The 27,914-nt window shown below is 42.0% G+C and overlaps 11 non-coding genes across 11 annotated transcripts; all 11 read right to left on the reverse strand.

Moving 5' to 3' along the window:
- Positions 1-927: 927 nt before the first annotated feature.
- On the reverse strand, positions 928-1,020 carry LOC134485460 (small nucleolar RNA SNORD116). The gene has a single exon (XR_010063498.1). It is a non-coding gene; the product is annotated as a small nucleolar RNA SNORD116 (small nucleolar RNA).
- Positions 1,021-3,499: 2,479 nt separating this feature from the next.
- LOC134485461 (small nucleolar RNA SNORD116) lies at positions 3,500-3,592 on the reverse strand. Its single transcript, XR_010063499.1, has one exon. It is a non-coding gene; the product is annotated as a small nucleolar RNA SNORD116 (small nucleolar RNA).
- Positions 3,593-6,071: 2,479 nt separating this feature from the next.
- LOC134485462 (small nucleolar RNA SNORD116) lies at positions 6,072-6,164 on the reverse strand. Its single transcript, XR_010063500.1, has one exon. It is a non-coding gene; the product is annotated as a small nucleolar RNA SNORD116 (small nucleolar RNA).
- A 2,478-nt stretch (positions 6,165-8,642) lies between these two features.
- On the reverse strand, positions 8,643-8,735 carry LOC134485463 (small nucleolar RNA SNORD116). The gene has a single exon (XR_010063501.1). It is a non-coding gene; the product is annotated as a small nucleolar RNA SNORD116 (small nucleolar RNA).
- A 2,479-nt stretch (positions 8,736-11,214) lies between these two features.
- LOC134485507 (small nucleolar RNA SNORD116) lies at positions 11,215-11,307 on the reverse strand. Its single transcript, XR_010063545.1, has one exon. It is a non-coding gene; the product is annotated as a small nucleolar RNA SNORD116 (small nucleolar RNA).
- A 2,479-nt stretch (positions 11,308-13,786) lies between these two features.
- LOC134485524 (small nucleolar RNA SNORD116) lies at positions 13,787-13,879 on the reverse strand. Its single transcript, XR_010063562.1, has one exon. It is a non-coding gene; the product is annotated as a small nucleolar RNA SNORD116 (small nucleolar RNA).
- Positions 13,880-16,357: 2,478 nt separating this feature from the next.
- On the reverse strand, positions 16,358-16,450 carry LOC134485464 (small nucleolar RNA SNORD116). Its single transcript, XR_010063502.1, has one exon. It is a non-coding gene; the product is annotated as a small nucleolar RNA SNORD116 (small nucleolar RNA).
- A 2,480-nt stretch (positions 16,451-18,930) lies between these two features.
- On the reverse strand, positions 18,931-19,023 carry LOC134485510 (small nucleolar RNA SNORD116). Its single transcript, XR_010063548.1, has one exon. It is a non-coding gene; the product is annotated as a small nucleolar RNA SNORD116 (small nucleolar RNA).
- A 2,479-nt stretch (positions 19,024-21,502) lies between these two features.
- Positions 21,503-21,595, reverse strand: LOC134485511 (small nucleolar RNA SNORD116). Its single transcript, XR_010063549.1, has one exon. It is a non-coding gene; the product is annotated as a small nucleolar RNA SNORD116 (small nucleolar RNA).
- A 2,474-nt stretch (positions 21,596-24,069) lies between these two features.
- On the reverse strand, positions 24,070-24,162 carry LOC134485465 (small nucleolar RNA SNORD116). The gene has a single exon (XR_010063503.1). It is a non-coding gene; the product is annotated as a small nucleolar RNA SNORD116 (small nucleolar RNA).
- A 2,480-nt stretch (positions 24,163-26,642) lies between these two features.
- On the reverse strand, positions 26,643-26,735 carry LOC134485512 (small nucleolar RNA SNORD116). Its single transcript, XR_010063550.1, has one exon. It is a non-coding gene; the product is annotated as a small nucleolar RNA SNORD116 (small nucleolar RNA).
- Between the last annotated feature and the right edge of the window lie 1,179 nt (positions 26,736-27,914).

The following is a 27,914-nucleotide window of genomic DNA, read 5'->3' on the forward strand; positions in this document are numbered from 1 at the left end:
CACATAGCCAAAATTCCAAGTTAACCTTCAGCAAGGCTACATCAAGACCATAAGGAGAGATAATCCCGCAGACACTCCATGCCTATCTTCTATGGCCTTACCAAAATATAAAATTCCTAGAAGGAGTGTGTGTAAGATTCAAACTTGCATGCTCACATTCTTAGATCCTAGAAGAGGAGGACATGTATGTCCAGACCATTTTGGTACAGACAATCCATAAGAAGTGCTGGCAAACTACCCGGATAGACTGACAAAAAATGTCCCAACAATAAACATAGAAACTAGGATTAAAATGGGTGTTCTCCATAAATCCATGAAGGTGGTATGAATCCTGGGACATTTGAAAGCATGCACTTCTAGAATCCACAGACAAGAAGGCTACATGCCAACCTTTTAAATTCCAAGGCTCTCTTTCCAACCTAATTGACATGGCCACAATCAGTCTTTCAAGAAAACAGAGCTTTGTTTTCACACAGGAAGAGTCCACATTCCCATAGTTCCTGAGAATTGCTACTGCCTCATTCCACATGTCGCCTGTACCCTCTCCGTTATGTATCTCTGTTTTATGAAACAGAAGTGTCATCATTCATGCGAAGGCTTCAGACACGGACAGAAACACATTTCCTGACATTCCAGTGTACATTGTTCAACTATGCTGCCCCCGCTAAACTTACATTTTCCGCACAACCTACTATACATTATTGCTAATGGAGTTGGTAGCGCTAACTTCCAAGATACTGAAAATGATCTCCTCAACCGGAAAGCATGTTATCATTAGAGCAAAAGGTGAAGCCTTGATTTAGGCCATGATTTCTGGTGATTTAGGCAAGCAAAGAATATTCTGAAGGCTCTCTCACTGGATTCAAGTCTCGCAAAATGAATGGAGGCCATGTGAGTCCCTCAGTGACATTTGTGATCCCAGGTGCTGGACCTCAGTCACGATGATAGTGGCGGTATTGAGTTTTCACTCATTTTGTTCAGCTTTCCAAGGAATGTTTTATTGGAAATCATCATCGATCCAAGCACGCTGGTGTACCCCCTGCCATGACACTTAGTATACTCAAAATAGATCAGGTTTGGTGAGCGAACAGAATTCAAGACATTCACATCCTTTACCACGAACCAATGGGCCTATTCTCCAATCACAGGAGTAGCCACAGGCAGTGAGCCTGAACCAGGTCCCAAAGGATCATGATTCAAGGTTGGGAACTCCTGTGAGCTCCATCAACACCTGAGCACTTTGAGTTCCTTTGGAAAGTCAAGTGTTTCTTACCTTTCACTTCAGGTATCCTCAGGCAAGAGAGCTTCAACTGAGGACTTCAGGGCAGGCGATGTTAGTCTTCTTCCAACTTCATCTGATGTTCCATACTCAGTTCCTCTGCAAGCCGTCCTTTTCCGGTATGAGACAGGGACTCTGTCCCTGAAAGTAAAGCAAATAGCACATTCCCCCACTTTATTGGATTCCTTGCAAATCATGGAGACTGTGATGCATTGTTGTTAGTTCTTAATTTATCGAACAATTGGGCTCTCTCAGCACTCCTTCCGTCCTCTAGAAATTTGCCCTCACAATCTATATCAGAGATATTTTTCCTCCAAGGAACTGTTTGGGGACATAATTTTCCCAATTCTATCACCGAATTCCTGGAGGTTACCATGCAACAAAGATCTTAAGATGGGACGAAGCCAATACCTGATCCCGAAAACTACAGTAGTATGTACATCACTTGAGAACCATCCAAAGAAATTGGCACGAGGTATACAACAGAATGAGACCACTAACATGGCTTAATGGAAGTTGTCTACAAAAATAAGTATATCTCAGTTCAGCCGGATATGACAGAGAAAATCAGGCCTTACTCTTCCCATGGAAACCATCAGAATCTTAAGAGCTTTGGCCACAATCGGAGCACCCTCCATACTCATAACATACTACACCTATTAGTCCTCCTCTGCCTTCGATGAGAACCGATTCAAATATCATATAAGATTCTCATCCACATTAGATGAATGGACTTCTTATGTACTCTTTCTCTATCTTGATTCTTCACTTTCTCTCTGAAATTGACTTGCACTGACTCTCCTAGCTTCTCAGTTTCTCACTCACATTCTCTCTATTTGGTTTCCTTATTTCTGTCAATCAAGATATCTGCTTTAATATCACAGTGTCCTCTTTTCCACTTCACACCCCCTCTCTCCCCCCCCCTCTCTTTCTGTCTCTCACTGTCTTCCTCTGTCTCACACATGCTTAGCCTCTTCAACAATTGTTCTTTCTCTCTGTCTCTGTCCATGCTCATATGTCTCCTATTCAGGTTTTGACTGGTACTAACTTCCTGTGAGTGCTATTGCTGTGGTATCTGACATTGATTACCACAGAGAAAGTGTCTGTTCAAACCCTCTCAGGTCACCAAACACAAGCATAACCTGTAGTCACTGAGATATATGTTATTATCAACAGCATGATCCTAAGCATTCAGCTCACTTTCATAATCAAATGGAAACACAATTTCTTGTTGATATTTGCTTGGAGAAAAGAACAATGTCTAAGATAACAGGACTACCATCAGCCCCAAAACACATAGCCAAAATTCCAAGTTAACCTTCAGCAAGGCTACATCAAGACCATAAGGAGAGATAATCCCGCAGACACTCCATGCCTATCTTCTATGGCCTTACCAAAATATAAAATTCCTAGAAGGAGTGTGTGTAAGATTCAAACTTGCATGCTCACATTCTTAGATCCTAGAAGAGGAGGACATGTATGTCCAGACCATTTTGGTACAGACAATCCATAAGAAGTGCTGGCAAACTACCCGGATAGACTGACAAAAAATGTCCCAACAATAAACATAGAAACTAGGATTAAAATGGGTGTTCTCCATAAATCCATGAAGGTGGTATGAATCCTGGGACATTTGAAAGCAGGCACTTCTAGAATCCACAGACAAGAAGGCTACATGCCAACCTTTTAAATTCCAAGGCTCTCTTTCCAACCTAATTGACATGGCCACAATCAGTCTTTCAAGAAAACAGAGCTTTGTTTTCACACAGGAAGAGTCCACATTCCCATAGTTCCTGATAATTGCTACTGCCTCATTCCACATGTCGCCTGTACCCTCTCCGTTATGTATCTCTGTTTTATGAAACAGAAGTGTCATCATTCATGCGAAGGCTTCAGACACGGACAGAAACACATTTCCTGACATTCCAGTGTACATTGTTCAACTATGCTGCCCCCGCTAAACTTACATTTTCCGCACAACCTACTATACATTATTGCTAATGGAGTTGGTAGCGCTAACTTCCAAGATACTGAAAATGATCTCCTCAACCGGAAAGCATGTTATCATTAGAGCAAAAGGTGAAGCCTTGATTTAGGCCATGATTTCTGGTGATTTAGGCAAGCAAAGAATATTCTGAAGGCTCTCTCACTGGATTCAAGTCTCGCAAAATGAATGGAGGCCATGTGAGTCCCTCAGTGACATTTGTGATCCCAGGTGCTGGACCTCAGTCACGATGATAGTGGCGGTATTGAGTTTTCACTCATTTTGTTCAGCTTTCCAAGGAATGTTTTATTGGAAATCATCATCGATCCAAGCACGCTGGTGTACCCCCTGCCATGACACTTAGTATACTCAAAATAGATCAGGTTTGGTGAGCGAACAGAATTCAAGACATTCACATCCTTTACCACGAACCAATGGGCCTATTCTCCAATCACAGGAGTAGCCACAGGCAGTGAGCCTGAACCAGGTCCCAAAGGATCATGATTCAAGGTTGGGAACTCCTGTGAGCTCCATCAACACCTGAGCACTTTGAGTTCCTTTGGAAAGTCAAGTGTTTCTTACCTTTCACTTCAGGTATCCTCAGGCAAGAGAGCTTCAACTGAGGACTTCAGGGCAGGCGATGTTAGTCTTCTTCCAACTTCATCTGATGTTCCATACTCAGTTCCTCTGCAAGCCGTCCTTTTCCGGTATGAGACAGGGACTCTGTCCCTGAAAGTAAAGCAAATAGCACATTCCCCCACTTTATTGGATTCCTTGCAAATCATGGAGACTGTGATGCATTGTTGTTAGTTCTTAATTTATCGAACAATTGGGCTCTCTCAGCACTCCTTCCGTCCTCTAGAAATTTGCCCTCACAATCTATATCAGAGATATTTTTCCTCCAAGGAACTGTTTGGGGACATAATTTTCCCAATTCTATCACCGAATTCCTGGAGGTTACCATGCAACAAAGATCTTAAGATGGGACGAAGCCAATACCTGATCCCGAAAACTACAGTAGTATGTACATCACTTGAGAACCATCCAAAGAAATTGGCACGAGGTATACAACAGAATGAGACCACTAACATGGCTTAATGGAAGTTGTCTACAAAAATAAGTATATCTCAGTTCAGCCGGATATGACAGAGAAAATCAGGCCTTACTCTTCCCATGGAAACCATCAGAATCTTAAGAGCTTTGGCCACAATCGGAGCACCCTCCATACTCATAACATACTACACCTATTAGTCCTACTCTGCCTTCGATGAGAACCGATTCAAATATCATATAAGATTCTCATCCACATTAGATGAATGGACTTCTTATGTACTCTTTCTCTATCTTGATTCTTCACTTTCTCTCTGAAATTGACTTGCACTGACTCTCCTAGCTTCTCAGTTTCTCACTCACATTCTCTCTATTTGGTTTCCTTATTTCTGTCAATCAAGATATCTGCTTTAATATCACAGTGTCCTCTTTTCCACTTCACACCCCCTCTCTCCCCCCCCCTCTCTTTCTGTCTCTCACTGTCTTCCTCTGTCTCACACATGCTTAGCCTCTTCAACAATTGTTCTTTCTCTCTGTCTCTGTCCATGCTCATATGTCTCCTATTCAGGTTTTGACTGGTACTAAATTCCTGTGAGTGCTATTGCTGTGGTATCTGACATTGATCACCACAGAGAAAGTGTCTGTTCAAACCCTCTCAGGTCACCAAACACAAGCATAACCTGTAGTCACTGAGATATATGTTATTATCAACAGCATGATCCTAAGCATACAGCTCACTTTCATAATCAAATGGAAACACAATTTCTTGTTGATATTTGCTTGGAGAAAAGAACAATGTCTAAGATAACAGGACTACCATCAGCCCCAAAACACATAGCCAAAATTCCAAGTTAACCTTCAGCAAGGCTACATCAAGACCATAAGGAGAGATAATCCCGCAGACACTCCATGCCTATCTTCTATGGCCTTACCAAAATATAAAATTCCTAGAAGGAGTGTGTGTAAGATTCAAACTTGCATGCTCACATTCTTAGATCCTAGAAGAGGAGGACATGTATGTCCAGACCATTTTGGTACAGACAATCCATAAGAAGTGCTGGCAAACTACCCGGATAGACTGACAAAAAATGTCCCAACAATAAACATAGAAACTAGGATTAAAATGGGTGTTCTCCATAAATCCATGAAGGTGGTATGAATCCTGGGACATTTGAAAGCAGGCACTTCTAGAATCCACAGACAAGAAGGCTACATGCCAACCTTTTAAATTCCAAGGCTCTCTTTCCAACCTAATTGACATGGCCACAATCAGTCTTTCAAGAAAACAGAGCTTTGTTTTCACACAGGAAGAGTCCACATTCCCATAGTTCCTGAGAATTGCTACTGCCTCATTCCACATGTCGCCTGTACCCTCTCCGTTATGTATCTCTGTTTTATGAAACAGAAGTGTCATCATTCATGCGAAGGCTTCAGACACGGACAGAAACACATTTCCTGACATTCCAGTGTACATTGTTCAACTATGCTGCCCCCGCTAAACTTACATTTTCCGCACAACCTACTATACATTATTGCTAATGGAGTTGGTAGCGCTAACTTCCAAGATACTGAAAATGATCTCCTCAACCGGAAAGCATGTTATCATTAGAGCAAAAGGTGAAGCCTTGATTTAGGCCATGATTTCTGGTGATTTAGGCAAGCAAAGAATATTCTGAAGGCTCTCTCACTGGATTCAAGTCTCGCAAAATGAATGGAGGCCATGTGAGTCCCTCAGTGACATTTGTGATCCCAGGTGCTGGACCTCAGTCACGATGATAGTGGCGGTATTGAGTTTTCACTCATTTTGTTCAGCTTTCCAAGGAATGTTTTATTGGAAATCATCATCGATCCAAGCACGCTGGTGTACCCCCTGCCATGACACTTAGTATACTCAAAATAGATCAGGTTTGGTGAGCGAACAGAATTCAAGACATTCACATCCTTTACCACGAACCAATGGGCCTATTCTCCAATCACAGGAGTAGCCACAGGCAGTGAGCCTGAACCAGGTCCCAAAGGATCATGATTCAAGGTTGGGAACTCCTGTGAGCTCCATCAACACCTGAGCACTTTGAGTTCCTTTGGAAAGTCAAGTGTTTCTTACCTTTCACTTCAGGTATCCTCAGGCAAGAGAGCTTCAACTGAGGACTTCAGGGCAGGCGATGTTAGTCTTCTTCCAACTTCATCTGATGTTCCATACTCAGTTCCTCTGCAAGCCGTCCTTTTCCGGTATGAGACAGGGACTCTGTCCCTGAAAGTAAAGCAAATAGCACATTCCCCCACTTTATTGGATTCCTTGCAAATCATGGAGACTGTGATGCATTGTTGTTAGTTCTTAATTTATCGAACAATTGGGCTCTCTCAGCACTCCTTCCGTCCTCTAGAAATTTGCCCTCACAATCTATATCAGAGATATTTTTCCTCCAAGGAACTGTTTGGGGACATAATTTTCCCAATTCTATCACCGAATTCCTGGAGGTTACCATGCAACAAAGATCTTAAGATGGGACGAAGCCAATACCTGATCCCGAAAACTACAGTAGTATGTACATCACTTGAGAACCATCCAAAGAAATTGGCACGAGGTATACAACAGAATGAGACCACTAACATGGCTTAATGGAAGTTGTCTACAAAAATAAGTATATCTCAGTTCAGCCGGATATGACAGAGAAAATCAGGCCTTACTCTTCCCATGGAAACCATCAGAATCTTAAGAGCTTTGGCCACAATCGGAGCACCCTCCATACTCATAACATACTACACCTATTAGTCCTACTCTGCCTTCGATGAGAACCGATTCAAATATCATATAAGATTCTCATCCACATTAGATGAATGGACTTCTTATGTACTCTTTCTCTATCTTGATTCTTCACTTTCTCTCTGAAATTGACTTGCACTGACTCTCCTAGCTTCTCAGTTTCTCACTCACATTCTCTCTATTTGGTTTCCTTATTTCTGTCAATCAAGATATCTGCTTTAATATCACAGTGTCCTCTTTTCCACTTCACACCCCCTCTCTCCCCCCCCTCTCTTTCTGTCTCTCACTGTCTTCCTCTGTCTCACACATGCTTAGCCTCTTCAACAATTGTTCTTTCTCTCTGTCTCTGTCCATGCTCATATGTCTCCTATTCAGGTTTTGACTGGTACTAAATTCCTGTGAGTGCTATTGCTGTGGTATCTGACATTGATCACCACAGAGAAAGTGTCTGTTCAAACCCTCTCAGGTCACCAAACACAAGCATAACCTGTAGTCACTGAGATATATGTTATTATCAACAGCATGATCCTAAGCATACAGCTCACTTTCATAATCAAATGGAAACACAATTTCTTGTTGATATTTGCTTGGAGAAAAGAACAATGTCTAAGATAACAGGACTACCATCAGCCCCAAAACACATAGCCAAAATTCCAAGTTAACCTTCAGCAAGGCTACATCAAGACCATAAGGAGAGATAATCCCGCAGACACTCCATGCCTATCTTCTATGGCCTTACCAAAATATAAAATTCCTAGAAGGAGTGTGTGTAAGATTCAAACTTGCATGCTCACATTCTTAGATCCTAGAAGAGGAGGACATGTATGTCCAGACCATTTTGGTACAGACAATCCATAAGAAGTGCTGGCAAACTACCCGGATAGACTGACAAAAAATGTCCCAACAATAAACATAGAAACTAGGATTAAAATGGGTGTTCTCCATAAATCCATGAAGGTGGTATGAATCCTGGGACATTTGAAAGCAGGCACTTCTAGAATCCACAGACAAGAAGGCTACATGCCAACCTTTTAAATTCCAAGGCTCTCTTTCCAACCTAATTGACATGGCCACAATCAGTCTTTCAAGAAAACAGAGCTTTGTTTTCACACAGGAAGAGTCCACATTCCCATAGTTCCTGAGAATTGCTACTGCCTCATTCCACATGTCGCCTGTACCCTCTCCGTTATGTATCTCTGTTTTATGAAACAGAAGTGTCATCATTCATGCGAAGGCTTCAGACACGGACAGAAACACATTTCCTGACATTCCAGTGTACATTGTTCAACTATGCTGCCCCCGCTAAACTTACATTTTCCGCACAACCTACTATACATTATTGCTAATGGAGTTGGTAGCGCTAACTTCCAAGATACTGAAAATGATCTCCTCAACCGGAAAGCATGTTATCATTAGAGCAAAAGGTGAAGCCTTGATTTAGGCCATGATTTCTGGTGATTTAGGCAAGCAAAGAATATTCTGAAGGCTCTCTCACTGGATTCAAGTCTCGCAAAATGAATGGAGGCCATGTGAGTCCCTCAGTGACATTTGTGATCCCAGGTGCTGGACCTCAGTCACGATGATAGTGGCGGTATTGAGTTTTCACTCATTTTGTTCAGCTTTCCAAGGAATGTTTTATTGGAAATCATCATCGATCCAAGCACGCTGGTGTACCCCCTGCCATGACACTTAGTATACTCAAAATAGATCAGGTTTGGTGAGCGAACAGAATTCAAGACATTCACATCCTTTACCACGAACCAATGGGCCTATTCTCCAATCACAGGAGTAGCCACAGGCAGTGAGCCTGAACCAGGTCCCAAAGGATCATGATTCAAGGTTGGGAACTCCTGTGAGCTCCATCAACACCTGAGCACTTTGAGTTCCTTTGGAAAGTCAAGTGTTTCTTACCTTTCACTTCAGGTATCCTCAGGCAAGAGAGCTTCAACTGAGGACTTCAGGGCAGGCGATGTTAGTCTTCTTCCAACTTCATCTGATGTTCCATACTCAGTTCCTCTGCAAGCCGTCCTTTTCCGGTATGAGACAGGGACTCTGTCCCTGAAAGTAAAGCAAATAGCACATTCCCCCACTTTATTGGATTCCTTGCAAATCATGGAGACTGTGATGCATTGTTGTTAGTTCTTAATTTATCGAACAATTGGGCTCTCTCAGCACTCCTTCCGTCCTCTAGAAATTTGCCCTCACAATCTATATCAGAGATATTTTTCCTCCAAGGAACTGTTTGGGGACATAATTTTCCCAATTCTATCACCGAATTCCTGGAGGTTACCATGCAACAAAGATCTTAAGATGGGACGAAGCCAATACCTGATCCCGAAAACTACAGTAGTATGTACATCACTTGAGAACCATCCAAAGAAATTGGCACGAGGTATACAACAGAATGAGACCACTAACATGGCTTAATGGAAGTTGTCTACAAAAATAAGTATATCTCAGTTCAGCCGGATATGACAGAGAAAATCAGGCCTTACTCTTCCCATGGAAACCATCAGAATCTTAAGAGCTTTGGCCACAATCGGAGCACCCTCCATACTCATAACATACTACACCTATTAGTCCTCCTCTGCCTTCGATGAGAACCGATTCAAATATCATATAAGATTCTCATCCACATTAGATGAATGGACTTCTTATGTACTCTTTCTCTATCTTGATTCTTCACTTTCTCTCTGAAATTGACTTGCACTGACTCTCCTAGCTTCTCAGTTTCTCACTCACATTCTCTCTATTTGGTTTCCTTATTTCTGTCAATCAAGATATCTGCTTTAATATCACAGTGTCCTCTTTTCCACTTCACACCCCCTCTCTCCCCCCCCCTCTCTTTCTGTCTCTCACTGTCTTCCTCTGTCTCACACATGCTTAGCCTCTTCAACAATTGTTCTTTCTCTCTGTCTCTGTCCATGCTCATATGTCTCCTATTCAGGTTTTGACTGGTACTAACTTCCTGTGAGTGCTATTGCTGTGGTATCTGACATTGATTACCACAGAGAAAGTGTCTGTTCAAACCCTCTCAGGTCACCAAACACAAGCATAACCTGTAGTCACTGAGATATATGTTATTATCAACAGCATGATCCTAAGCATTCAGCTCACTTTCATAATCAAATGGAAACACAATTTCTTGTTGATATTTGCTTGGAGAAAAGAACAATGTCTAAGATAACAGGACTACCATCAGCCCCAAAACACATAGCCAAAATTCCAAGTTAACCTTCAGCAAGGCTACATCAAGACCATAAGGAGAGATAATCCCGCAGACACTCCATGCCTATCTTCTATGGCCTTACCAAAATATAAAATTCCTAGAAGGAGTGTGTGTAAGATTCAAACTTGCATGCTCACATTCTTAGATCCTAGAAGAGGAGGACATGTATGTCCAGACCATTTTGGTACAGACAATCCATAAGAAGTGCTGGCAAACTACCCGGATAGACTGACAAAAAATGTCCCAACAATAAACATAGAAACTAGGATTAAAATGGGTGTTCTCCATAAATCCATGAAGGTGGTATGAATCCTGGGACATTTGAAAGCAGGCACTTCTAGAATCCACAGACAAGAAGGCTACATGCCAACCTTTTAAATTCCAAGGCTCTCTTTCCAACCTAATTGACATGGCCACAATCAGTCTTTCAAGAAAACAGAGCTTTGTTTTCACACAGGAAGAGTCCACATTCCCATAGTTCCTGATAATTGCTACTGCCTCATTCCACATGTCGCCTGTACCCTCTCCGTTATGTATCTCTGTTTTATGAAACAGAAGTGTCATCATTCATGCGAAGGCTTCAGACACGGACAGAAACACATTTCCTGACATTCCAGTGTACATTGTTCAACTATGCTGCCCCCGCTAAACTTACATTTTCCGCACAACCTACTATACATTATTGCTAATGGAGTTGGTAGCGCTAACTTCCAAGATACTGAAAATGATCTCCTCAACCGGAAAGCATGTTATCATTAGAGCAAAAGGTGAAGCCTTGATTTAGGCCATGATTTCTGGTGATTTAGGCAAGCAAAGAATATTCTGAAGGCTCTCTCACTGGATTCAAGTCTCGCAAGATGAATGGAGGCCATGTGAGTCCCTCAGTGACATTTGTGATCCCAGGTGCTGGACCCCAGTCACGATGATAGTGGCGGTATTGAGTTTTCACTCATTTTGTTCAGCTTTCCAAGGAATGTTTTATTGGAAATCATCATCGATCCAAGCACGCTGGTGTACCCCCTGCCATGACACTTAGTATACTCAAAATTGATCAGGTTTGGTGAGCGAACAGAATTCAAGACATTCACATCCTTTACCACGAACCAATGGGCCTATTCTCCAATCACAGGAGTAGCCACATAGAGTGAGCCTGAACCAGGTCAAATAGGATCATGATTCAAGGTTGGGAACTCCCATTAGCTCCATCAACACCTGAGCACTTTGAGTTCCTTTGGAAAGTCAAGTGTTTCTTACCTTTCACTTCAGGTATCCTCAGGCAAGAGAGCTTCAACTGAGGACTTCAGGGCAGGCGATGTTAGGCTTCTTCCTACTTCATCTGATGTTCCATACTCAGTTCCTCTGCAAGCCGTCCTTTTCCGGTATGAGACAGGGACTTTGTCCCTGAAAGTAAAGCAAATAGCACATTCCCCCACTTTACTGGATTCCTTGCAAATCATGGAGACTGTGATGCATTGTTGTTAGTTCTTAATTTATCGAACACTTGGGCTCTCTCAGCACTCCTTCCGTCCTCTAGAAATTTGCCCTCACAATCCATATCAGAGATATTTTTCCTCCAAGGAACTGTTTTGGGACATAATTTTCCCAATTCTATCACCGAATTCCTGGAGTTTACAATGCAACAAAGATCTTAGATGGGACGAAGCCAATATCTGATCCCGAAAACTACAGTAGTATGTACATCACTTGAGAGACATCCAAAGAAATTGGCACGAGGTACACAACAGAATGAGACCACTAACATGGCTTAATGGAAGTTGTCTACAAAAATAAGTAAATCTCAGTTCAGCCGGATATGACAGAGAAAATCAGGCCTTACTCTTCCCATGGAAACCATCAGAATCTTAATAGCTTTGGCAACAATCAGAGCACCCTCCATAATCATAACATACTACACCTCTTAGTCCTACTCTGCCTTCGATGAAAACCAATTCAAATATCATATAAGATTCTCATCCACATTAGATGAATGGACTTCTTATGTACTCTTTCTCTATCTTGCTTCTTCACTTTCTCTCTGAAATTGACTTGCAGTGACTCTCCTAGCTTTTCAGTTTCTCACTCACATTCTCTCTATTTGGTTTCCTTATTTCTGTCAATCAATATATCTGCTTTAATATCACAGTGTCCTCTTTTCCACTTCACACCCCCTTTCTCCCCCCCCTCTCTCTTTCTGTCTCTCACTGTCTTCCTCTGTCTCACACATGCTTAGCCTCTTCAACAATTGTTCTTTCTCTCTGTGTCTGTCCATGCTCATATATCTCCTATTCAGGTTTTGACTGGTACTAACTTCCTGTGAGTGCTATTCCTGTGGTATCTGACATTGATCACCACAGTGAAAGTGTCTGTTCAAACCCTCTCAGGTCACCAAACACAAGCATAACCTGTAGTCACTGAGATATATGTTATTATCAACAGCATGATCCTAAGCATACAGCTCACTTTCTTAATCAAATGGAAACACAATTTCTTGTTGATATTTGCTTGGAGAAAAGAACAATGTCTAAGATAACAGGACTACCATCAGCCCCAAAACACATAGCCAAAATGCCAAGTTAACCTTCAGCAAGGCCACATCAAGACCATAAGGAGAGATAATCCCGCAGAAACTCCATGCCTATCTTCTACGGCCATACCAAAATATAAAATTCCTAGAAGGAGTGTGTGTAAGATTCAAACTTGCATGCTCACATTCTTAGATCCTAGAAGAGGAGGAGATGTATGTCCAGACCATTTTGGTACAGCCAATCCATAAGAACTGCTGGCAAACAACCCGTATAGACTGACAAAAAATGTCCCAACAATAAACATAGAAAATAGGATTAAAATGGGTGTTCTCCATACATCCATGAAGGTGGTATGAATCCTGGGACATTTGAAAGCATGCACTTCTAGAATCCACAGACAAGAAGGCTACATGCCAACCTTTTAAATTCCAAGGCTCTCTTTCCAACCTAATTGCCATGGCCACAATCAGTCTTTCAAGAAAACAGAGCTTTGTTTTCACACAGGAAGAGTCCACATTCCCATAGTTCCTGAGAATTGCTACTGCCTCATTCCACATGTCGCCTGTAACCTTCCCGTTATGTATCTCTGTTTTATGAAACAGAAGTGTCATCATTCATGCGAAGGCTTCAGACACGGACAAAAACACATTTCCTGACATTCCAGTGTACATTGTTGAACTATGCTGCCCCCGCTAAACTTACATTTTCCTCACAACCTACTATACATTATTGCTGATGGAGTTGGTAGGGCTAACTTCCAAGATACTGACAATGATCTCCTCAACCGGAAAGCATGTTATCATTAGAGCAAAAGGTGAAGCCTTGATTTAGGCCATGATTTCTGGTGATTTAGGCAAGCAAAGAACATTCTGAAGGCTCTCTCACTGGATCCAAGTCTCGCAAGATGAATGGAGGCCATGTGAGTCCCTCAATGACATTTGTGATCCCAGGTGCTGGACCTCAGTCACGATGATAGTGGCGGTATTGAGTTTTCACTAATTTTGTTCAGCTTTCCAAGGAATGTTTTATTGGAAATCATCATCGATCCAAGCACGCTGGTGTACCCCCTGCCATGACACTTAGTATACTCAAAATAGAGCAGGTTTGGTGAGCGAACAGAATTCAAGACATTCACATCCTTTACCACGAACCAATGGGCCTATTCCCCAATCACAGGAGTAGCCACAGAGAGTGAGCCTGAACCAGGTCCCAAAGGATCATGATTCAAGGTTGGGAACTCCCATTAGCTCCATCAACACCTGAGCACTTTGAGTTCCTTTGGAAATTCAAGTGTTTCTTACCTTTCACTTCAGGTATCCTCAGGCAAGAGAGCTTCAACTGAGGACTTCATGGCAGGCGATGTTAGGCTTCTTCCTACTTCATCTGATGTTCCATACTCAGTTCCTCTGCAAGCCGTCCTTTTCCGGTATGAGACAGGGACTCTGTCCCTGAAAGTAAAGCAAATAGCACATTCCCCCACTTTATTGGATTCCTTGCAAATCATGGAGACTGTGATGCATTGTTGTTAGTTCTTAATTTATCGAACACTTGGGCTCTCTCAGCACTCCTTCCGTCCTCTAGAAATTTGCCCTCACAATCCATATCAGAGATATTTTTCCTCCAAGGAACTGTTTTGGGACATAATTTTCCCAATTCTATCACCGAATTCCTGGAGTTTACAATGCAACAAAGATCTTAGATGGGACGAAGCCAATATCTGATCCCGAAAACTACAGTAGTATGTACATCACTTGAGAACCATCCAAAGAAATTGGAACGAGGTACACAACAGAATGAGACCACTAACATGGCTTAATGGAAGTTGTCTACAAAAATAAGTAAATCTCAGTTCAGCCGGATATGACAGAGAAAATCAGGCCTTACTCTTCCCATGGAAACCATCAGAATCTTAATAGCTTTGGCAACAATCAGAGCACCCTCCATAATCATAACATACTACACCTCTTAGTCCTACTCTGCCTTCGATGAAAACCAATTCAAATATCATATAAGATTCTCATCCACATTAGATGAATGGACTTCTTATGTACTCTTTCTCTATCTCGCTTCTTCACTTTCTCTCTGAAATTGACTTGCAGTGACTCTCCTAGCTTTTCAGTTTCTCACTCACATTCTCTCTATTTGGTTTCCTTATTTCTGTCAATCAAGATATCTGCTTTAATATCACAGTGTCCTCTTTTCCACTTCACACCCCCTTTCTCCCCCCCTCTCTCTCTTCTGTCTCTCACTGTCTTCCTCTGTCTCACACATGCTTAGCCTCTTCAACAATTGTTCTTTCTCTCTGTGTCTGTCCATGCTCATATATCTCCTATTCAGGTTTTGACTGGTACTAACTTCCTGTGAGTGCTATTCCTGTGGTATCTGACATTGATCACCACAGAGAAAGTGTCTGTTCAAACCCTCTCAGGTCACCAAACACAAGCATAACCTGTAGTCACTGAGATATATGTTATTATCAACAGCATGATCCTAAGCATACAGCTCACTTTCTTAATCAAATGGAAACACAATTTCTTGTTGATATTTGCTTGGAGAAAAGAACAATGTCTAAGATAACAGGACTACCATCAGCCCCAAAACACATAGCCAAAATGCCAAGTTAACCTTCAGCAAGGCCACATCAAGACCATAAGGAGAGATAATCCCGCAGACACTCCATGCCTATCTTCTACGGCCATACCAAAATATAAAATTCCTAGAAGGAGTGTGTGTAAGATTCAAACTTGCATGCTCACATTCTTAGATCCTAGAAGAGGAGGAGATGTATGTCCAGACCATTTTGGTACAGTCAATCCATAAGAACTGCTGGCAAACAACCCGTATAGACTGACAAAAAATGTCCCAACAATAAACATAGAAAATAGAATTAAAATGGGTGTTCTCCATACATCCATGAAGGTGGTATGAATCCTGGGACATTTGAAAGCATGCACTTCTAGAATCCACAGACAAGAAGGCTACATGCCAACCTTTTAAATTCCAAGGCTCTCTTTCCAACCTAATTGACATGGCCACAATCAATCTTTCAAGAAAACAGAGCTTTGTTTTCACACAGGAAGAGTCCACATTCCCATAGTTCCTGAGAATTGCTACTGCCTCATTCCACATGTCGCCTGCAACCTTCCCGTTATGTATCTCTGTTTTATGAAACAGAAGTGTCATCATTCATGCGAAGGCTTCAGACACGGACAAAAACACATTTCCTGACATTCCAGTGTACATTGTTGAACTATGCTGCCCCCGCTAAACTTACATTTTCCTCACAACCTACTATACATTATTGCTGATGGAGTTGGTAGGGCTAACTTCCAAGATCTGACAATGATCTCCTCAACCGGAAAGCATGTTATCATTAGAGCAAAAGGTGAAGCCTTGATTTAGGCCATGATTTCTGGTGATTTAGGCAAGCAAAGAACATTCTGAAGGCTCTCTCACTGGATCCAAGTCTCGCAAGATGAATGGAGGCCATGTGAGTCCCTCAATGACATTTGTGATCCCAGGTGCTGGACCTCAGTCACGATGATAGTGGCGGTATTGAGTTTTCACTCATTTTGTTCAGCTTTCCAAGGAATGTTTTATTGGAAATCATCATCGATCCAAGCACGCTGGTGTACCCCCTGCCATGACACTTAGTATACTCAAAATAGAGCAGGTTTGGTGAGCGAACAGAATTCAAGACATTCACATCCTTTACCACGAACCAATGGGCCTATTCTCCAATCACAGGAGTAGCCACAGGCAGTGAGCCTGAACAAGGACCCAAAGGATCATGATTCAAGGTTGGGAACTCCTACGAGCTCCATCAACACCTGAGCACTTTGAGTTCCTTTGGAAAGTCAAGTGTTTCTTACCTTTCACTTCAGGTATCCTCAGGCAAGAGAGCTTCAACTGAGGAGTTCAGGGCAGGCGATGTTAGGCTTCTTCCAACTTCATCTGATGTTCCATACTCAGTTCCTCTGGAAGCCGTCCTTTTCTGGTATGAGACAGGGACTCTGTCCCTGAAAGTAAAGCAAATATCACATTCCCCCACTTTATTGGATTCCTTGCAAATCATGGAGACTGTGATGCATTGTTGTTAGTTCTTAATTTATCGAACAATTGGGCTCTCTCAGCACTCCTTCCGTCCTCTAGAAATTTGCCCTCACAATCTATATCAGAGATATTTTTCCTCCAAGGAACTGTTTGGGGACATAATTTTCCCAATTCTATCACCGAATTCCTGGAGGTTACCATGCAACAAAGATCTTAAGATGGGACGAAGCCAATATCTGATCCCGAAAACTACAGTAGTATGTACATCAATTGAGAACCATCCAAAGAAATTGGCACGAGGTATACAACAGAATGAGACCACTAACATGGCTTAATGGAAGTTGTCTACAAAAATAAGTATATCTCAGTTCAGCCGGATATGACAGAGAAAATCAGGCCTTACTCTTCCCATGGAAACCATCAGAATCTTAAGAGCTTGGCCACAATCGGAGCACCCTCCATAATCATAACATACTACACCTCTTAGTCCTACTCTGCCTTCGATGAAAACCAATTCAAATATCATATAAGATTCTCATCCACATTAGATGAATGGACTTCTTATGTACTCTTTCTCTATCTCGCTTCTTCACTTTCTCTCTGAAATTGACTTGCAGTGACTCTCCTAGCTTTTCAGTTTCTCACTCACATTCTCTCTATTTGGTTTCCTTATTCCTGTCAATCAAGATATCTGCTTTAATATCACAGTGTCCTCTTTTCCACTTCACACCCCCTTTCTCCCCCCCTCTCTCTCTTTCTGTCTCTCACTGTCTTCCTCTGTCTCACACATGCTTAGCCTCTTCAACAATTGTTCTTTCTCTCTGTGTCTGTCCATGCTCATATATCTCCTATTCAGGTTTTGACTGGTACTAACTTCCTGTGAGTGCTATTCCTGTGGTATCTGACATTGATTACCACAGAGAAAGTGTCTGTTCAAACCCTCTCAGGTCACCAAACACAAGCATAACCTGTAGTCACTGAGATATATGTTATTATCAACAGCATGATCCTAAGCATACAGCTCACTTTCTTAATCAAATGGAAACACAATTTCTTGTTGATATTTGCTTGGAGAAAAGAACAATGTCTAAGATAACAGGACTACCATCAGCCCCAAAACACATAGCCAAAATGCCAAGTTAACCTTCAGCAAGGCCACATCAAGACCATAAGGAGAGATAATCCCGCAGACACTCCATGCCTATCTTCTACGGCCATACCAAAATATAAAATTCCTAGAAGGAGTGTGTGTAAGATTCAAACTTGCATGCTCACATTCTTAGATCCTAGAAGAGGAGGAGATGTATGTCCAGACCATTTTGGTACAGTCAATCCATAAGAACTGCTGGCAAACAACCCGTATAGACTGACAAAAAATGTCCCAACAATAAACATAGAAAATAGAATTAAAATGGGTGTTCTCCATACATCCATGAAGGTGGTATGAATCCTGGGACATTTGAAAGCATGCACTTCTAGAATCCACAGACAAGAAGGCTACATGCCAACCTTTTAAATTCCAAGGCTCTCTTTCCAACCTAATTGACATGGCCACAATCAGTCTTTCAAGAAAACAGAGCTTTGTTTTCACACAGGAAGAGTCCACATTCCCATAGTTCCTGAGAATTGCTACTGCCTCATTCCACATGTCGCCTGTAACCTTCCCGTTATGTATCTCTGTTTTATGAAACAGAAGTGTCATCATTCATGCGAAGGCTTCAGACACGGACAAAAACACATTTCCTGACATTCCAGTGTACATTGTTGAACTATGCTGCCCCCGCTAAACTTACATTTTCCTCACAACCTACTATACATTATTGCTGATGGAGTTGGTAGGGCTAACTTCCAAGATACTGACAATGATCTCCTCAACCGGAAAGCATGTTATCATTAGAGCAAAAGGTGAAGCCTTGATTTAGGCCATGATTTCTGGTGATTTAGGCAAGCAAAGAACATTCTGAAGGCTCTCTCACTGGATCCAAGTCTCGCAAGATGAATGGAGGCCATGTGAGTCCCTCAATGACATTTGTGATCCCAGGTGCTGTACCTCAGTCACGATGATAGTGGCGGTATTGAGTTTTCACTCATTTTGTTCAGCTTTCCAAGGAATGTTTTATTGGAAATCATCATCGATCCAAGCACGCTGGTGTACCCCCTGCCATGACACTTAGTATACTCAAAATAGAGCAGGTTTGGTGAGCGAACAGAATTCAAGACATTCACATCCTTTACCACGAACCAATGGGCCTATTCTCCAATCACAGGAGTAGCCACAGGCAGTGAGCCTGAAGAAGGACCCAAAGGATCATGATTCAAGGTTGGGAACTCCTGCGAGCTCCATCAACACCTGAGCACTTTGAGTTCCTTTGGAAAGTCAAGTGTTTCTTACCTTTCACTTCAGGTATCCTCAGGCAAGAGAGCTTCAACTGAGGAGTTCAGGGCAGGCGATGTTAGGCTTCTTCCAACTTCATCTGATGTTCCATACTCAGTTCCTCTGGAAGCCGTCCTTTTCTGGTATGAGACAGGGACTCTGTCCCTGAAATTAAAGCAAATATCACATTCCCCCACTTATTGGATTCCTTGCAAATCATGGAGACTGTGATGCATTGTTGTTAGTTCTTAATTTATCGAACAATTGGGCTCTCTCAGCACTCCTTCCGTCCTCTAGAAATTTGCCCTCACAATCTATATCAGAGATATTTTTCCTCCAAGGAACTGTTTGGGGACATAATTTTCCCAATTCTATCACCGAATTCCTGGAGGTTACCATGCAACAAAGATCTTAAGATGGGACGAAGCCAATATCTGATCCCGAAAACTACAGTAGTATGTACATCATTTGAGAACCATCCAAAGAAATTGGCACGAGGTATACAACAGAATGAGACCACTAACATGACTTAATGGAAGTTGTCTACAAAAATAAGTATATCTCAGTTCAGCCGGATATGACAGAGAAAATCAGGCCTTACTCTTCCCATGGAAACCATCAGAATCTTAAGAGCTTTGGCCACAATCGGAGCACCCTCCATAATCATAACATACTACACCTCTTAGTCCTACTCTGCCTTCGATGAAAACCAATTCAAATATCATATAAGATTCTCATCCACATTAGATGAATGAACTTCTTATGTACTCTTTCTCTATCTCGCTTCTTCACTTTCTCTCTGAAATTGACTTGCAGTGACTCTCCTAGCTTTTCAGTTTCTCACTCACATTCTCTCTATTTGGTTTCCTTATTTCTGTCAATCAAGATATCTGCTTTAATATCACAGTGTCCTCTTTTCCACTTCACACCCCCTTTCTCCCCCCCTCTCTCTCTTTCTGTCTCTCACTGTCTTCCTCTGTCTCACACATGCTTAGCCTCTTCAACAATTGTTCTTTCTCTCTGTGTCTGTCCATGCTCATATATCTCCTATTCAGGTTTTGACTGGTACTAACTTCCTGTGAGTGCTATTCCTGTGGTATCTGACATTGATTACCACAGAGAAAGTGTCTGTTCAAACCCTCTCAGGTCACCAAACACAAGCATAACCTGTAGTCACTGAGATATATGTTATTATCAACAGCATGATCCTAAGCATACAGCTCACTTTCTTAATCAAATGGAAACACAATTTCTTGTTGATATTTGCTTGGAGAAAAGAACAATGTCTAAGATAACAGGACTACCATCAGCCCCAAAACACATAGCCAAAATGCCAAGTTAACCTTCAGCAAGGCCACATCAAGACCATAAGGAGAGATAATCCCGCAGACACTCCATGCCTATCTTCTACGGCCATACCAAAATATAAAATTCCTAGAAGGAGTGTGTGTAAGATTCAAACTTGCATGCTCACATTCTTAGATCCTAGAAGAGGAGGAGATGTATGTCCAGACCATTTTGGTACAGTCAATCCATAAGAACTGCTGGCAAACAACCCGTATAGACTGACAAAAAATGTCCCAACAATAAACATAGAAAATAGAATTAAAATGGGTGTTCTCCATACATCCATGAAGGTGGTATGAATCCTGGGACATTTGAAAGCATGCACTTCTAGAATCCACAGACAAGAAGGCTACATGCCAACCTTTTAAATTCCAAGGCTCTCTTTCCAACCTAATTGACATGGCCACAATCAGTCTTTCAAGAAAACAGAGCTTTGTTTTCACACAGGAAGAGTCCACATTCCCATAGTTCCTGAGAATTGCTACTGCCTCATTCCACATGTCGCCTGTAACCTTCCCGTTATGTATCTCTGTTTTATGAAACAGAAGTGTCATCATTCATGCGAAGGCTTCAGACACGGACAAAAACACATTTCCTGACATTCCAGTGTACATTGTTGAACTATGCTGCCCCCGCTAAACTTACATTTTCCTCACAACCTACTATACATTATTGCTGATGGAGTTGGTAGGGCTAACTTCCAAGATACTGACAATGATCTCCTCAACCGGAAAGCATGTTATCATTAGAGCAAAAGGTGAAGCCTTGATTTAGGCCATGATTTCTGGTGATTTAGGCAAGCAAAGAACATTCTGAAGGCTCTCTCACTGGATCCAAGTCTCGCAAGATGAATGGAGGCCATGTGAGTCCCTCAATGACATTGTGATCCCAGGTGCTGTACCTCAGTCACGATGATAGTGGCGGTATTGAGTTTTCACTCATTTTGTTCAGCTTTCCAAGGAATGTTTTATTGGAAATCATCATCGATCCAAGCACGCTGGTGTACCCCCTGCCATGACACTTAGTATACTCAAAATAGAGCAGGTTTGGTGAGCGAACAGAATTCAAGACATTCACATCCTTTACCACGAACCAATGGGCCTATTCTCCAATCACAGGAGTAGCCACAGGCAGTGAGCCTGAACAAGGACCCAAAGGATCATGATTCAAGGTTGGGAACTCCTGCGAGCTCCATCAACACCTGAGCACTTTGAGTTCCTTTGGAAAGTCAAGTGTTTCTTACCTTTCACTTCAGGTATCCTCAGGCAAGAGAGCTTCAACTGAGGACTTCAGGGCAGGCGATGTTAGGCTTCTTCCTACTTCATCTGATGTTCCATACTCAGTTCCTAAGCAAGCCGTCCTTTTCCGGTATGAGACAGGGACTCTGTCCCTGAAAGTAAAGCAAATATCACATTCCCCCACTTTATTGCATTCCTGGAAATCATGGAGACTGTGATGCATTGTTGTTAGTACTTAATTTATCGAAAACTTGGGCTCTCTCAGCACTCCTTCCGTCCTCTAGAAATTTGCCCTCACAATCCATTTCAGAGATATTTTTCCTCCAAGGAACTGTTTGGGGACATAATTTTCCCAATTCTATCACCGAATTCCTGGAGGTTACCATGCAACAAAGTTCTTAAGATGTGACGAAGCCAATATCTGATCCCGAAAACTACAGTAGGATGTACATCACTTGAGAACCATCCAAAGAAATTGGCACGAGGTACACAACAGAATGAGACCACTAACATGGCTTAATGGAAGTTGTCTACAAAAATAAGTAAATCTCAGTTCAGCCGGATATGACAGAGAAAATCAGGCCTTACTCTTCAGATGGAAACCATCAGAATCTTAATAGCTTTGGCCACAATCGGAGCACCCTCCATAATCATAACATACTACACCTATTAGTCCTACTCTGCCTTCGATGAAAACCAATTCAAATATCATATAAGATTCTCATCCACATTAAATATATCGACTTCTTATGTACTCTTTCTCTATCTCGCTTCTTCACTTTCTCTCTGAAATTGACTTGCAGTGTCTCTCCTAGCTTCTCAGTTTCTCACTCACATTCTCTCTATTTGGTTTCCTTATTGCTGTCAATCAAGATATCTGCTTTAATATCACAGTGTCCTCTTTTCCACTTCACCCCACTCTCCCCCCCCTCTCTCTTTCTGTCTCTCACTGTCTTCCTCTGTCTCACACATGCTTACCCTCTTCAACAATTGTTCTTTCTCTCTGTCTCTGTCCATGCTCATATATCTCCTATTCAGGTTTTGACTGGTACTAAATTCCTGTGAGTGCTATTGCTGTGGTATCTGACATTGATCACCACAGAGAAAGTGTCTGTTCAAACCCTCTCAGGTCACCAAACACAAGCATAATCTGTAGTCACTGAGATATATGTTATTATCAACAGCATGATCCTAAGCATACAGCTCACTTTCATAATCAAATGGAAACACAATTTCTTGTTGATATTTGCTTGGAGAAAAGAACAATGTCTAAGATAACAGGACTACCATCAGCCCCAAAACACATAGCCAAAATGCCAAGTTAACCTTCAGCAAGGCCACATCAAGACCATAAGGAAAGATAATCCCGAAGACACACCATGCCTATCTTCTATGGCCATACCAAAATATAAAATTCCTAGAAGGAGTGTGTGTAAGAAACAAACTTGCATGCTCACATTCTTAGATCCTAGAAGAGGAGGAGATGTATGTCCAGACCATTTTGTACATTCAATCCATAAGAACTGCTGGCAAACTACCCGGATAGACTGACAAAAAATGTCCCAACAATAAACATAGAAACTAGGATTAAAATGGGTGTTCTCCATACATCCATGAAGGTGGTATGAATACTGGGACAGTTGAAAGCATGCACTTCTAGAATCCACCGACAAGAAGACTACATGTAAACCTTTTAAATTCCAAGACTCTTTTTCCCATCTAATTGCCATGGCCACAATCAGTCTTTCAAGAAAACAGAGCTTTGTTTTCACACAGGAAGAGTCCACATTCCCATAGTTCCTGAGAATTGCTACTGCTCATTCCACATGTCGCCTGTAACCTTCCCGTTATGTATCTCTGTTTTATGAAACAGAAGGGTTATCATTCATGCGAAGGCTTCAGACGGGGACAGAAACACATTTCCTGACATTCCAGTGTACTTTGTTGAAGTATGACGCCCCTGCTAAACTTACATTTGCCTCACAACCTACTATACATTATTGCTGATGGAGTTGGTAGGGCTACCTTCCAAGATACTGACAATGATCTCCTCAACCGGAAAACATGTTATCATTAGAGCAAAAGGTGAAGCCTTGATTTAGGCCATGATTTCTGGTGATTTAGGCAAGCAAAGAACATTCTGAAGGCTCTCTCACTGGATCCAAGTCTCGCAAGATGAATGGAGGCCATGTGAGTCCCTCAGTGACATTTGTGATCCCAGGTGCTGGACCTCAGTCACGATGATAGTGGCGGTATTGAGTTTTCACTCATTTTGTTCAGCTTTCCAAGGAATGTTTTATTGGAAATCATCATCGATCCAAGCACGCTGGTGTACCCCCTGCCATGACACTTAGTATACTCAAAATAGAGCAGGTTTGGTGAGCGAACAGAATTCAAGACATTCACATCCTTTACCACGAACCAATGGGCCTATTCTCCAATCACAGGAGTTGCCACAGGCAGTGAGCCTGAACCAGGTCCCAAAGGATCATGATTCAAGGTTGGGAACTCCTGCAAGCACCATCAACACCTGAGCACTTTGAGTTCCTTTGGAAAGTCAAGTGTTTCTTACCTTTCACTTCAGGTATCCTCAGGCAAGAGAGCTTCAACTGATGACATCAGGGCAGGCGATGTTAGGCTTCTTCCAACTTCATCTGATGTTCCATACTCAGTTCCTCTGCAAGCCGTCCTTGTCCGGTATGAGACAGGGACTCTGTCCCTGAAAGTAAAGCAAATAGCACATTCCCCCACTTTATTGGATTCCTTGCAAATCATGGAGACTGTGATGCATTGTTGTTAGTTCTTAATTTATCGAACACTTGGGCTCTCTCAGCACTCCTTCCGTCCTCTAGAAATTTGCCCTCACAATCCATATCAGAGATATTTTTCCTTCAAGGAACTGTTTGGGGACATAAGTTTCCCAATTCTATCACCGAATTCCTGGAGGTTACCATGCAACCAAGTTCGTAAGATGGGACGAAGCCAATATCTGATCCCGAAAACTACAGTAGTATGTACATCACTTGAGTACCATCCAAAGAAATTGGCACGAGGTACACAATAGAATGAGACCACAAACATGGCTTAATGGAAGTTGTCTACAAAAATAAGTAAATCTCAGTTCAGCCGGATATGACAGAGAAAATCAGGCCTTACTCTTCCCATGAAAACCACAAGAATCTTAATAGCTTTGGCCACAATCGGAGCACCCTCCATAATCATAACATACTACACCTATTAGTCCTACTCTGCCATCGATGAGAACCGATGCAAATATCATATAAGATTCTCATCCATATTAGATGAATGGACTTCTTATGTACTCTTTCTCTATCTCGCTTCTTCACTTTCTCTCTGAAATTGACTTGCAGTGACTCTCCTAGCTTTTCAGTTTCTCACTCACATTCTCTCTATTTGGTTTCCTTATTTCTGTCAATCAAGATATCTGCTTTAATATCACAGTGTCCTCTTTTCCACTTCACACCCCCTTTCTCCCCCCCTCTCTCTCTTTCTGTCTCTCACTGTCTTCCTCTGTCTCACACATGCTTAGCCTCTTCAACAATTGTTCTTTCTCTCTGTGTCTGTCCATGCTCATATATCTCCTATTCAGGTTTTGACTGGTACTAACTTCCTGTGAGTGCTATTCCTGTGGTATCTGACATTGATTACCACAGAGAAAGTGTCTGTTCAAACCCTCTCAGGTCACCAAACACAAGCATAACCTGTAGTCACTGAGATATATGTTATTATCAACAGCATGATCCTAAGCATACAGCTCACTTTCTTAATCAAATGGAAACACAATTTCTTGTTGATATTTGCTTGGAGAAAAGAACAATGTCTAAGATAACAGGACTACCATCAGCCCCAAAACACATAGCCAAAATGCCAAGTTAACCTTCAGCAAGGCCACATCAAGACCATAAGGAGAGATAATCCCGCAGACACTCCATGCCTATCTTCTACGGCCATACCAAAATATAAAATTCCTAGAAGGAGTGTGTGTAAGATTCAAACTTGCATGCTCACATTCTTAGATCCTAGAAGAGGAGGAGATGTATGTCCAGACCATTTTGGTACAGTCAATCCATAAGAACTGCTGGCAAACAACCCGTATAGACTGACAAAAAATGTCCCAACAATAAACATAGAAAATAGAATTAAAATGGGTGTTCTCCATACATCCATGAAGGTGGTATGAATCCTGGGACATTTGAAAGCATGCTCTTCTAGAATCCACAGACAAGAAGGCTACATGCCAACCTTTTAAATTCCAAGGCTCTCTTTCCAACCTAATTGACATGGCCACAATCAGTCTTTCAAGAAAACAGAGCTTTGTTTTCACACAGGAAGAGTCCACATTCCCATAGTTCCTGAGAATTGCTACTGCCTCATTCCACATGTCGCCTGTAACCTTCCCGTTATGTATCTCTGTTTTATGAAACAGAAGTGTCATCATTCATGCGAAGGCTTCAGACACGGACAAAAACACATTTCCTGACATTCCAGTGTACATTGTTGAACTATGCTGCCCCCGCTAAACTTACATTTTCCTCACAACCTACTATACATTATTGCTGATGGAGTTGGTAGGGCTAACTTCCAAGATACTGACAATGATCTCCTCAACCGGAAAGCATGTTATCATTAGAGCAAAAGGTGAAGCCTTGATTTAGGCCATGATTTCTGGTGATTTAGGCAAGCAAAGAACATTCTGAAGGCTCTCTCACTGGATCCAAGTCTCGCAAGATGAATGGAGGCCATGTGAGTCCCTCAATGACATTGTGATCCCAGGTGCTGTACCTCAGTCACGATGATAGTGGCGGTATTGAGTTTTCACTCATTTTGTTCAGCTTTCCAAGGAATGTTTTATTGGAAATCATCATCGATCCAAGCACGCTGGTGTACCCCCTGCCATGACACTTAGTATACTCAAAATAGAGCAGGTTTGGTGAGCGAACAGAATTCAAGACATTCACATCCTTTACCACGAACCAATGGGCCTATTCTCCAATCACAGGAGTAGCCACAGGCAGTGAGCCTGAACAAGGACCCAAAGGATCATGATTCAAGGTTGGGAACTCCTGCGAGCTCCATCAACACCTGAGCACTTTGAGTTCCTTTGGAAAGTCAAGTGTTTCTTACCTTTCACTTCAGGTATCCTCAGGCAAGAGAGCTTCAACTGAGGACTTCAGGGCAGGCGATGTTAGGCTTCTTCCTACTTCATCTGATGTTCCATACTCAGTTCCTAAGCAAGCCGTCCTTTTCCGGTATGAGACAGGGACTCTGTCCCTGAAAGTAAAGCAAATATCACATTCCCCCACTTTATTGCATTCCTGGAAATCATGGAGACTGTGATGCATTGTTGTTAGTTCTTAATTTATCGAAAACTTGGGCTCTCTCAGCACTCCTTCCGTCCTCTAGAAATTTGCCCTCACAATCCATTTCAGAGATATTTTTCCTCCAAGGAACTGTTTGGGGACATAATTTTCCCAATTCTATCACCGAATTCCTGGAGGTTACCATGCAACAAAGTTCTTAAGATGTGACGAAGCCAATATCTGATCCCGAAAACTACAGTAGGATGTACATCACTTGAGAACCATCCAAAGAAATTGGCACGAGGTACACAACAGAATGAGACCACTAACATGGCTTAATGGAAGTTGTCTACAAAAATAAGTAAATCTCAGTTCAGCCGGATATGACAGAGAAAATCAGGCCTTACTCTTCAGATGGAAACCATCAGAATCTTAATAGCTTTGGCCACAATCGGAGCACCCTCCATAATCATAACATACTACACCTATTAGTCCTACTCTGCCTTCGATGAAAACCAATTCAAATATCATATAAGATTCTCATCCACATTAAATATATCGACTTCTTATGTACTCTTTCTCTATCTCGCTTCTTCACTTTCTCTCTGAAATTGACTTGCAGTGTCTCTCCTAGCTTCTCAGTTTCTCACTCACATTCTCTCTATTTGGTTTCCTTATTGCTGTCAATCAAGATATCTGCTTTAATATCACAGTGTCCTCTTTTCCACTTCACCCCACTCTCCCCCCCCT

The sequence above is a fragment of the Rattus norvegicus genome, chromosome 1, assembly GCF_036323735.1.
Source record: "Rattus norvegicus strain BN/NHsdMcwi chromosome 1, GRCr8, whole genome shotgun sequence".
NCBI classification, from domain to species: domain Eukaryota; kingdom Metazoa; phylum Chordata; class Mammalia; order Rodentia; family Muridae; genus Rattus; species Rattus norvegicus.